This window comes from Ochotona curzoniae, unplaced genomic scaffold (genome assembly GCF_017591425.1).
Source record: "Ochotona curzoniae isolate NIBS_2020 unplaced genomic scaffold, NIBS_Ocur_1.0 contig_1, whole genome shotgun sequence".
NCBI classification, from domain to species: domain Eukaryota; kingdom Metazoa; phylum Chordata; class Mammalia; order Lagomorpha; family Ochotonidae; genus Ochotona; species Ochotona curzoniae.
Genome location: NW_024464918.1, coordinates 3921078 through 3932500, shown reverse-complemented (window position 1 = coordinate 3932500; position 11423 = coordinate 3921078).

Here is an 11423-nt window from a genome sequence, read left to right as displayed (position 1 = left end):
TTCAGCCCACTTGTGGATCCTCCCTGGGGTCCTGAGAATCACCTCACGGTTGTTTAATTTGAACAATGCCTTTTCAGGTATCAGTCTCCCCACTAACCTGCTGCCCGTTATGCACATCTTCCCACCCACTCCCATTTGGAGAAAAACCTACCAAAGGCAGCCCAGTACAGGGCTGTCCAGTAACAGGGTCCCCAGCTACCCAACAGCCAAGGTGTATCTGAGAGTTATCAGCAAGGGGCGTTGGAAACAGCAAGCCTGGTAGGGAGTAAGTGGCATTCATGTCAGACATGATGTCCTTGGTTCTCCATCAGCCATAACCAAACAGCTTCACGGTGAGGCCTGGAGGAAATAGCAGTCAAATTCTATCTCCATCAGCCCTGACTTCAAATTATTGAAATCCATAACTCTCCCCATGTCATCAAGGGAACATGTTTGGGTCTGGCAACATCTGACAGGAAACTGAAATATTGATGAAGATATGTCCATCATTTTTCTGATACATGAGATGCTTTCTGGATTTTAGATTTTCAGTACAAACAAGTTATCAAAATACCAACAAAAATATGAACTTTCCCCTTGCCCCCCCAAAATAGAGCAGATTAAAAATGAGGAAATCCCATTCTTTCCACTCATTTTCCTTTCTGGGGCTGGATGCTGACAGTGGCCAAGCATCCACAAGAGCTGGAACAGGAGCTCCTCACCTTGGTTGAACAAGCATTTTTGAGCACCTTCTTTATGTTATATTCTGAATGTTAAGGGATATGTATAGGCATTGTCTTTGCTTTTAAATTTGTATCAAAAGCAACAAATCTGGGAATAAGTGAGAGAGCAGAGATTCATGGTAAGCAACTGGGCCTTAGCCTTGGACACACATGGTCATATTCGCATGCGCCTCCCCACTGGTAATCCAGACTTCAGTGCACTGCCAGCTTCTCAGAGCTTCAGTATATCCGTCTGCCAAGCAGACACTGATGCCAACCTCTTGGGGTTGTCACACAGGCTACATGGCAAAGTTACTGGGCCGCTCCCACCGTTAAAGCTTTCTGTAGCAGGTGCTGTGGTGTGGGTCCAAACCCTGAAGGCTCTCATCCCTCTCCTCCACTCCAACCTACTTAGTGTCCTCTTGCCACGGGCTCACAGCTGAGCCCCTCTCTGGAAAATGCCCTCTGCCAAAGGCAGCTGCATCACCCAAGGTTGCAAGACATAGAGAAGGCACCATAAGAGAGGGGGTGCCACACTTTCAGTGATTATTTGCTTATATGAGTCATAATTTACACACCATAAAAACCCACTGTTCTAAAGTACAGTCACATTAGTTCCAGCCCCTTTACACAGCTGTACCACTATCACCATTATCCAATTTCAGAACATTTTCATCAGCCCCCAAACCTACCTGAGATGTGCCTTGTCCATCAGCAGCCACTCCCTTTTCTCCTTTCTACCACAACCTGGCAACCGCCAGTCTTTCTTCTGTTTCCACAGATTAGCCTACTCTGGATTTTTCAAATGAATGAAATCACACAGACCTTTGGTGTCCAGCATCTCTCACTTAGCATGTTTTTAGTGGTCACCTGTTGTCTTAGCCCATTTTGTGTACCTGAAACAGAATGTCACAGACTGGGTAATGGGTCGAGAAAGGAGATTCACTTCTTACGGTTCTGAAGAATGGGAAGTCCAATAGTAAGATCCCACAGCCTCCTGTGGCAGAAAGCAGAAGGTACAAGGGCAAGAGAATGTGAGAGCAAGAGCTCATACTCATAGACTCCAGCTTTTATGGCTGCCATTAACCTATCCCTGAGGGTGGGGCTCTCCTGACCTGACACCCCCACCCCTCTCAATGCTATGCCAGGGATTAAACTTCCAAATTAGAGCATCAGGCGTGTCACTGTCTGGCTCTGCAGGAATGTGCCTTTCCACTCAGCAGCTGGCGGACAAAAAGAGCTTTTCTCACCATGTAGCTTTGTGAATGATGCCTCAATGAGAATTTACACCAGGTTTTTGTGGGGGTGCCTTTCTGCTGCCCTTGGGTTCATAGCTGGAAATGGAATTACTGGGTCATATGGTAATTCCATGTCTAACTTATTTAGCAACTGCCAGTCAGTTATGGCCAACTCATAATACATTCATAGTAGACATGGGTGAGAATGCCAATTTCTCCACATTCTTGCCAAGGCTTGTCACTCTTTGTTCTATTACAACCATCCTAGTGGGTAAAAAGTGGTACCTCATTGTGGTTTTCATTTGCATTTCTCCCTTGGCTAACGATGCTAGGCTTCTTTTCATGTACTTACCTGCCATTTTTGTCTCTTCTTTGCAAAAATTGTCTATTTGAATTATTTGCCTATTTTTCAAAGGAGTTATTTATCTGCATTTTCATCATTGTGTTCCAAGAATCCCTTATACATTTTGGACAATCACCAGGAATATGATTTGCAAATGTTTTCTCCCATTCTGAGAGTTGTCATCTCACTCTCTTGATGGTACCATTTGAAGCAGAAACATTTTTAATTCTAATGAAGTCCAATTTACCTATTTTTCCCTCACTGGCTGCCTATGCCTTTGGTATCAGCAGCTGACTGTACAAGAATGGACATGTTTGGCTCCCATGTGCTACCTTTAGACAACACTGAAAGGTCACGTACCCTGCAGCCTCTACTGCAAACACACTGTTGTTCAGCTTCACCCTCTGCCCTCTCCTTCCAGGCCTCACTCCTTCACGGTGCTTCTGCCAGAAGCACTAACCAATAGGATTCTGCATGGAAATCTCAGCATCTTGGTGTCTATTCCTTAAAAAAACTGAACCTTAGATATTATTCATGTTTCTCTGTTGACCTCACAACAAAGTTATCTTGGGCAAGTGTTGTGGTATAGTGAGTTAAGCTTCCACTTAATAGAGTGCTGACTCAAGTCCTGGTTGCTCTGCTTCCAAACCAGCTCCCTGCTAATGCACCTGGGAAATCAGTAGAAGATGTTCCAAATACAATGGGCCCCTTCCATCCATGTAAGAGACCAGATTCCTGGCTTCAGCCTGGGCCAGGTTCATCTGGTATAGCCATTTAAAGAGGAAACCAACAGATGGGTTCGTTCGTTTTCTCTCTCTCTCTCTCATACTTGCAATATGTCAACTCCTTGTTTATACTTTATTTGCATAACTCAACCTACAACCCATGAGGTCACTGGCCTTTTCGTCTACCACCACATTTCTGGCAATGAGTCTGGCTCATAGAGATGTGGTGATTACTGTATGAACACATGTTATGCACCAACTTCAGAATCAGGCAGAGAGGGCAACAGGCTTTGGAGTGGACCCGAGGTCCCCAGGCCAGCCGTGGGAGAGCCCCATGATGCCACTTCAGAGCTCTGGAGCTCACTGTGGAGCCCACAATGAATAGCCAGCACCACAGCATACCCAGCTCTCTCAATCACCCCAGCTATTCCTTCCTGATCCTGTCCTACTCCAAGTCTCCCTGCACCCACAGGTTCCTGATGCTTGGCAGTATTCCCGATCCTGGCAGAAAATGTCTGCCAGTGAGTGCTGAAAACAACAGCAGCTTCTCTGGGACACACGGAGAGGCCTGGCCAGCAGCCTGAGATGGTTTTATGGGTGCCTTATCAGTTCTCTGCAGCAGTGGCCCACCCCAGAGCAGACTGTCCCAGAGTTAATCATTCAAATGGGAGGCCGGGCTACATTACAATGATGAATCCCTGGCTGCATAACTCATGTTGGATGCCCTCTGGAGCCACAGACTTTCCCTTGCTTGCTCTTGCCTTAGACCCAGGCTGTTGCATAAAGCTGAGATGAGACTGGGAATAGCAGGACACCAGAACGGGGCTGTTAGCTCCCCGCAGTGAGGGCTCCTCATCCCAGCTGTGATGTGTGTGCCTATCTGTTGATCTGGGGAGGGACTCTTTTCCTGACCAGAGCCACATTGCCAATCATTGCCAGGCAGAAAATCAGTCCTACACCATTCCACTTGAGCCTGTCCCCTAGTTACTGCATTAGATAGTCAAACAACCTTTGAAAACTGATCTTCCTGTTCTCCCTGGATCCTCTCCATGTCACCTCATGCTCTCCTTAAAGGTGCAGGGCAAGGCCTCCCTCTCTCTGCAAAGGCTGGTTTGGGACCATGGTGGCAGAGACAGCTCAAGCACAGCCTCCAGGGCCAGACTGTGCACATCAGTCCCATGACCTCCTTCAGCTGAGCTTGGCTCCAGACAGCCCGTGATGGGCTACCATCAAAGGTGAGGATGCCCTGGAGGGCAAGAGGACAAGAAGTTGGGAAAATTGCCTCCAAGAGGCCAACATCACCCACCCCACCTTCTACTTTGTGGCTCAGAAAGATTGATGGTGCTGTGCCGACAGGTCACTCTGAGATAAAGGGCATGGATCTTGCAGCTGACAGCCCTCCTCAATCAGGACTCAGGGAGATGCTCACAGCTGATAAATGAGCCATCCCTGAAGCCTCCACAGCAGGTTCCTCAAAGTCTGCATTGCTGGGGTTGCTGTCATAGAGCAGGTTAAGTCAACAACAGCAATGCTGGCCTTCCATATTGGAGTACCTGTTTGAGACCCAGCTTTTCTTTCAATCCAGCTCCCTAGTAATGCACCCAAGAAGGCAGTGAATGATGGCCCAAGTACTTGGGTCCCTGTCACCTTTGTGGAAGACATAGCTGGAGTTTCCAGCTCCTGGCTTTGACTTGGCCCAGCCCTAGTTATTATGGCCACTTAAGAAATGAATCAGAGGACTAAAATCTCATTCTCTCTCTCTCTCTCTAAATATATATATATATATATATATATATATATATATATATATATAATACACACGCACATATTTTTTTCCTGTCCCCTACTATGACACTTTCCCTTTCAAATAAATCTTTTTGTATAAAAAAGAGAAAGTCTCCAAAGTCTCCATTACTTTCTATTTATTCTTCAAGGTGGGGAGCACTCAACTTGATGCCAGACAGAGCAATCAGGAAGGCTGGTGCAGGGCCGTGAGAGGCAGCCTCCCTGGCACCCCCTCAGCAACATCGAAGCATCATTAGCATCCCTGACAAGCAGCCCTGTACACACTATGCTGCCAGACAAAACATCCCAAAGCAAATGGGCAGACACTGGAGGACATGCCGTAAAGATGTGAACTTTTGGACCCAAGAAGGAAAAGTTCAAGCAAGCCCAATGTTACCTGGCATCAAGAGGCAGGAGATGCAAAAGCTGTGGTCGACACTGAAAACTCCTCTTTCAATACCTTTCTCGCCTCGTTCCTCCCAAGTCAAGCTCTGGGTTTATCAGCAGCAGCAACATGACATGACCAGCACAAAGTACTTTGCCTCAATCACTTGCATCTGGGGCACTTCAAGCACTGTATATGGCTCTTGGGAGGACTGTGCCCTCCTCCTCCTCCTCTTTCCTTTCCATGCCTGTCTTGCAGATGTCAACTGTAGCAGCCACCTTGCAACACATTGAGGATGAAGAGGATGTGGGATGCCAGGGGCATTTTGGAAGCACCGAGCCAACTGGCAAGCTTGTCTCTGGACATGCAGCTCTGTGAGCAGGAAAACCCATCCCGAGATTAAACCACTGTGGTCACTGTGCTGCCATGTGGAACCAAACAGCCTAGTGTAATGGAGCCAAAGTTCTGAGAGTTTGAGCGAATAGTTTCACTGTTCCTGAACCTTAGTTTTCCCATCTGTATAAAAGGAATGGCATGAACAGTACCTACTGCCACTAGGAAATCACCCACTATGCTCAGGCACTGTGTGGAGCGAGAGTGATGTTTGTATACAGTAGGTAAAGCTACAGCACACACAGCACCTGCTTTAGTTACCTCTTTGGACTTCTGGAAGCATCAGCTGGGAATGGACTGGAGAGTTCTCAGCAACAGGGTCATGCACAAGCTGGAGTAGACAGTCAACACTGGGATGAGGCCTCTGTTTCCAGGGCAGAAAGTGAATTCACGGCCTCATGCCCTCTACTCCCACAGAGGAGGAGATATCAAAAAGGAAATTCAGCATCACTGTGCAACAGAAAAAAAGCCACATTTGGGCTATTGGGTGACACCAGGACCTTGTATGTGGCTCCACTCATAGCAATGTTTCAAAGTGGAAGACAAGACCCTGGGACAGAGGTCTCTTCCTCTGGGCTGCGGGCACCTGTCTTTCGTGCCCACTTCCAGCACCTGGAGCCTGTGGAGAGACTGAACCAGCACCACAAGCCCACCACAGGCGACTCAGTTCTCTCGCCTTTCTGGAGGCTGCTTCCTGTTTATTTTCCTCGCAGCTCGCACAGTGGGTGCATGATGTGTAAATCAGTCACATCTTAGAGATGGGGGCACTGGCTCTGAGAGGCCTGGAGACCTCTTCAAAGCCATATGGCCACTGTCCCCAAGCTCATGGCTCCTGACGCTAAAACCTATCTGAATATCATGCCAACCTGTCCTTTGTCATTTGGAAAACATTCATTCTTTCTTTCTCTGTATTTAAAAAAAAATCCTTATTTTTACTTGAAAGGCAGATTTACAAAGAGAAGGATAAATAGAGAGAACGTCTTCCACCCACTGGTTTGCTCCCTAAATGGCCACAACAGCCAGAGCTGATCTGAAGCTGGGAGTCAGGAGTTTCTTCCATGTCTCCCATGTGAGCAAAAGGGCCCAAGGACTTGGGCCATCCTCTTCTGCTTTTCCAGGACATAAGCAGAGAGCTGGGTTGGAACTGGGACAGCTGAAACACAAACTGGTACCCATATTGGATGCTGGCACCATACGGCAGAGTATTAGCTTGTTGAGCCACAGCGCTGGCTCTCTCTGCAACTCTAAATGAATGTTTTTTTCTGGCTCGGTGTGAGCCTTACTCTTAGTATCTTTTGTGCTTTCTGTTTCTACCTCCTCTGTTCTTGTTGTGTGCCTCAGTCTCTCTCTGTTGCCGGCTGGCTGTGACTCTCGCACTCTTTACAGCAGAGCTGCATGTGTCTCCTCTGTGACTCGCTCTCCCCCTGCCCTCCCTTCCTTCCTCCACAACATACCTGCTTGGGTGCATGACTCCGACCCTTATGCAGCTCTCCCCTCTATGTCCACCCAGACCTGCTGCTTGCCTGGCAGTTGCATCTCAGACACCTTGCACAACACACAGCATGGCCACGTAATGCATTTTTGTTGAAGGAATAACAGCTGAATTCACTGAAATGGGACAATGAGTGATCCCCAAGCCTAGAAAAGAAGGTGAGATCTCCTAGAGGCAGCTGGGACCAGGAAAAAGAAAGGGAAGGAGAGAGTCTAGAGCTGAAATGTCCAGCCTTGTCAAGCTTAAAACCAAGGGTCTCACTAAAACCTCTTGTTATCACACAAGCTTATTGGTAGGTTCCAGTGGCCTGAGACTAAACACATACAACACAGTAGTTAGAGTCTGCCCATGGAAAGTGTGGACTCAGACCTCAGACCACAGACCTCAACTCGCATGTTCCTTGGCCTCTCTGAGAATTCATGCCAGGCACACAGAAGCAAAAACAGTGCATGACAAGTGCAACCAAGGAGCGCTGGAGCCTCTGGCAGCCCTAGGAGCCTGCAAGAAGCCTTTGAAGCCAGCGGGATCACCTGAAGAACTCTGTCCCACCCCAGAATGGGCCTACATCATCCAGTGCAGGCAGTCAGGTTGGTGCTGGGGTCCTGGAGCACCTGCTGGGATGACAGTGAACCTGGTTCTGCCTCAGAGATCGGGGAAACACTGCAGCTCCCAAGGAAGTAGAAAGGACCATCTAAAAACTTCCATGAACAATGGCTAACGGCATCTCCACAGCCCCAAGGCCCAGCTGCACTAATCACTGCATTAGTTATTTCTAAAACCCCAGACAGCTCCCCCACCTGGGGGACACTGATCTCAGAGTTTGAGAGTTAAGAGGCCTATCTATAGTCTGTGGAGGAATAAGTTGGCAGAAAAACTAGCAAATATGACTTGACTCTGGACCTTCTTCCACGTTTGGATAAACTAGGCCAGGAGAGGGGAAGGGTGAGGGGAAATGCACACGTTGTAGCAAGGCCTTGTGAGCCAGCATGCTTTTCTGCGCCTCTCTCCAAGGCCAGGCACAGCTCAGAGCAGGGCCCCGCCCAGGATCTGGGCACTAACTGACCACCCTTGAGCCCCAACCTGCCCCTCTTAGCTCTGAATGCACCCCTCAGGGCGCAACCTTCAGGATTTAAAGATGATGACTGTGCAAGTAGCTTCAAGAGGAGGAAGGGGAGCCCGGCACCGTGGCCTAGCGGCTAAAGTCCTCGCCTTGAATGCGCCAGGATCCCATATGGGCGCTGGTTCTAATCCCGGCAGCCCCACTTCCCATCCAGCTCCCTGCTTGTGGCCTGGGAAAGCAGTGGAGGCCAGCCCAGAGCTTTGGGACCCTGCACCTGTGTGGGAGACCTGGAAGAGGTTCCTGGTTCCTGGCTTCGGATCGGCGCAGTACCGGCCGTTGTGGCTCACTTGGGGAGTGAATCATCGGACGGAAGATTTTCCTCTCTGTCTCTCCTCCTCTCTGTATATCTGACTTTGTAATTTAAAAATGAATAAATCTTTAAAAAAAAAAAGAGGAGGAAGGGGCTTGCATATTTTCTCAAGAAACTGCTCATGAACCCCCGTGATCCTATGAATCAGGTCGAGAAGCCTGCCAGCACTTACCTTCAGCTGTGGCGGGCATCCACTGGCACCAGGAACATCCAAGCAACATGAGCTGCAATTGAAACAACCACAACCTGGGCCCTGTTCACAGCCCCATTCCAAACCAGCTGTGGGTCAAGGGAGCTAATGGGTTTCTTATGGGTCTGTCCTGCTACTGCTCACGTACAACAAACTCTCAGATAAATGGACTCACCTCTCTGGCCTCCTCCATCTCCTGGGGCAACAAACTCCTGTCCACTCATCCAGAAGGCTATGAGGGTCTCAAAAATGTCTGATCTCATCCTCTGAGCAGGGTACCTGCAGTGTGGATATAAAGGATGAGAGGCATCCCCCACCCCATTCCCCAACCACCCACAAGGGGTATAAGAACAGGCTTCAGTGGAGGTCAGCTTCTGGGGAAGAGGAGGTGAGGAAGAGGGAGGCACCAGTAGTGGAACCTGATTTGCATGCCCCTCTTCCATATACACACATTCTTCAGTGCCAACACATAGTACAGGGTACCAAATATGTAGTAGGCTGAGCAGGTTGGGCCCCTTGGAGCTCAAAATCCATTTTCCCAAAGATTAAAGGAATGCAGCTAAGAGACTCCCAACTTGTGCCTTGGATCTCTCTCCAGCTGCAAGATGAAAGTGGCTGTGCTGTTCTTCTGTCAATGCTACTGACAGCCTGAAAGGACCTAGGGCTTGCTGGTCTCAGAGCAGGAGGCTTTGAGAATTTGCCATAGGCCAATCAACCAGGCCTATTTTGTCAGAGGTACACTTCCTCCACAGTGACACCCAGCACACAAGGCCACTTTCCCTCCAGATCCGACCCCCAGTGATTCTCAGTGATCACCCAGCAGTTGCCCACACCTAGACATGCCTGCTGGAGATACTGTCACCTCTGGGTCTTATTGGAGGTCTCCATGATTCTGGCACTATGACAGAAACCGAAAAACCCAGGCTCATCCAACAAATCTTTTTTTCAGGATTTTTTTGTTTTTTAAAGATTTATTTTATTTAACAACAGAGTGGAAGGGAGGAGGGTGCAGGTGGAGAGACAGAATGATACTCCATTCAAGTTTCACTTCCCAGATGGTTGCAACAGCCAAGGTTGGGCCAGGTTGAAGCCAGGAGCTCCATCCTGGTCTCCTGTGTGTGTGCAGAGGCCCAAGCACTTGGGCCATCCTCCGTTGCTTTCTCAAGCACTTTAGCAGGGAATTGGATTAGAAGCAGAGTGCCATTCCAGTGCTCCTATGGGATGCCAGTGTTGCAAGCAGCAGCTTGACCACCTGTTACATAACACTGACCGGACTCACATGCAATAGATCTTTAAGAGAAAACCCCCAAATTAGAACTTATACAGGAATGTGTTTTTCTCATATGAGATACAGTGGAAAGGCTGGACTACAGAAATGAGATGCTAATCAAGGGTCACACAGCTCAGCTTTTATTAAAATGAGACACAAAGTATATGGGAGACTAGGACATGATTCCTGTAAAAACAACACATTTGAGGAAATGGCTGTAACTGATCAAGCATGTGACAGGTGCTCTTTTATCACTGTGCAGTGTGGCCCAGCTTTGGAACTTACCTGTGCAATGTGCAGCACAGGGCATCAGCGGTCAAGGCTGCTTGCCCTTGACAAGCACAGCACCACACACACGCGCGCGTGCATGCACACACGTGCACACGCACACACACACACACACACACAGTGTCCGCAATGCTTTTTCAGAGAAAGCATTGTACAAGTCATATACAAATGGAACAAGAAGTTCAAACCAGGTCCTTTATTGCCACTGAAAAGGGGGAAAGCCACTGACAATCTCATAACACAACACGAGGGCCATTTGCTTCCAGGCATTCCTGCTGTGGCTGATGCCACATCCATCAGTCACTGAGTCCCATGAAGAAGGGCATGCAGGGCTTAGGAGGCTGCCCTCAGCTGCTATGGACTACACTGCTTCCATTCCCAAGGGTGAGCAGTGTTGCTGGCTCTCCTGCTTTGTCAGTAGATATACAACATAGCTGAACATGAGGGGCTCAGGACTCTAAATAGTGCAAACACGTGAGAAAATAAAAATACATTCCAACCTCCTTGCTTTCTCCAAGCAAGCAGAGGCCTTAAGCTTTATTCCAGCTGATTGGAGTAAGAGTTTGCAACCTTTCAACGTGAACCAATTGAGTGCAAAGGCGGAATGCAGAGGTGATCTAAATGTCAACTGTTCCAACAGTAATAAAACAAACATGAGGGTAATGGCAGAGAAACCCACCAAACAGAGGCTGGAGTAGACGGCGGCCAAGACATGAGGCGTGAGCATGAGGAAGCATCTGCAAAGCGCACGTCCAACACATCCCTGCTGGGGACTGTGAGGGGTGACCCGTCCTTTATAGTTCAGAAACAGGACCCTTCCAAAAGGGACATCACCTGGCAGTAAAGGCCACAGCTTCTGAAAGCTGAAGAGTGAGGGGACAGAGAATGAACAATGGTCTGTCAAGCCTAAGAAGCACAGAGGGCAGACGGCGAAGGGCCAGACTTTACCGAGGCCTCTCTCTGCCACAGTGTGCCAGGCTCAGTGCCAGAGACACCACAAGACGAGTCAATCCAGCCCCACCCTTGCAGAAAGCAGATTTTAAAAAAGAAGAGGAAGATAAGCAATGTAGACAGGTGAATATTAAGTCAACCTTGACATCAGTCCCTGACCATGTTTTTAAATTCAGCAGTCTCTCTTGAATACGGTACAAAACAGGAGACCCACCAACCTGGAGCTCCAGAA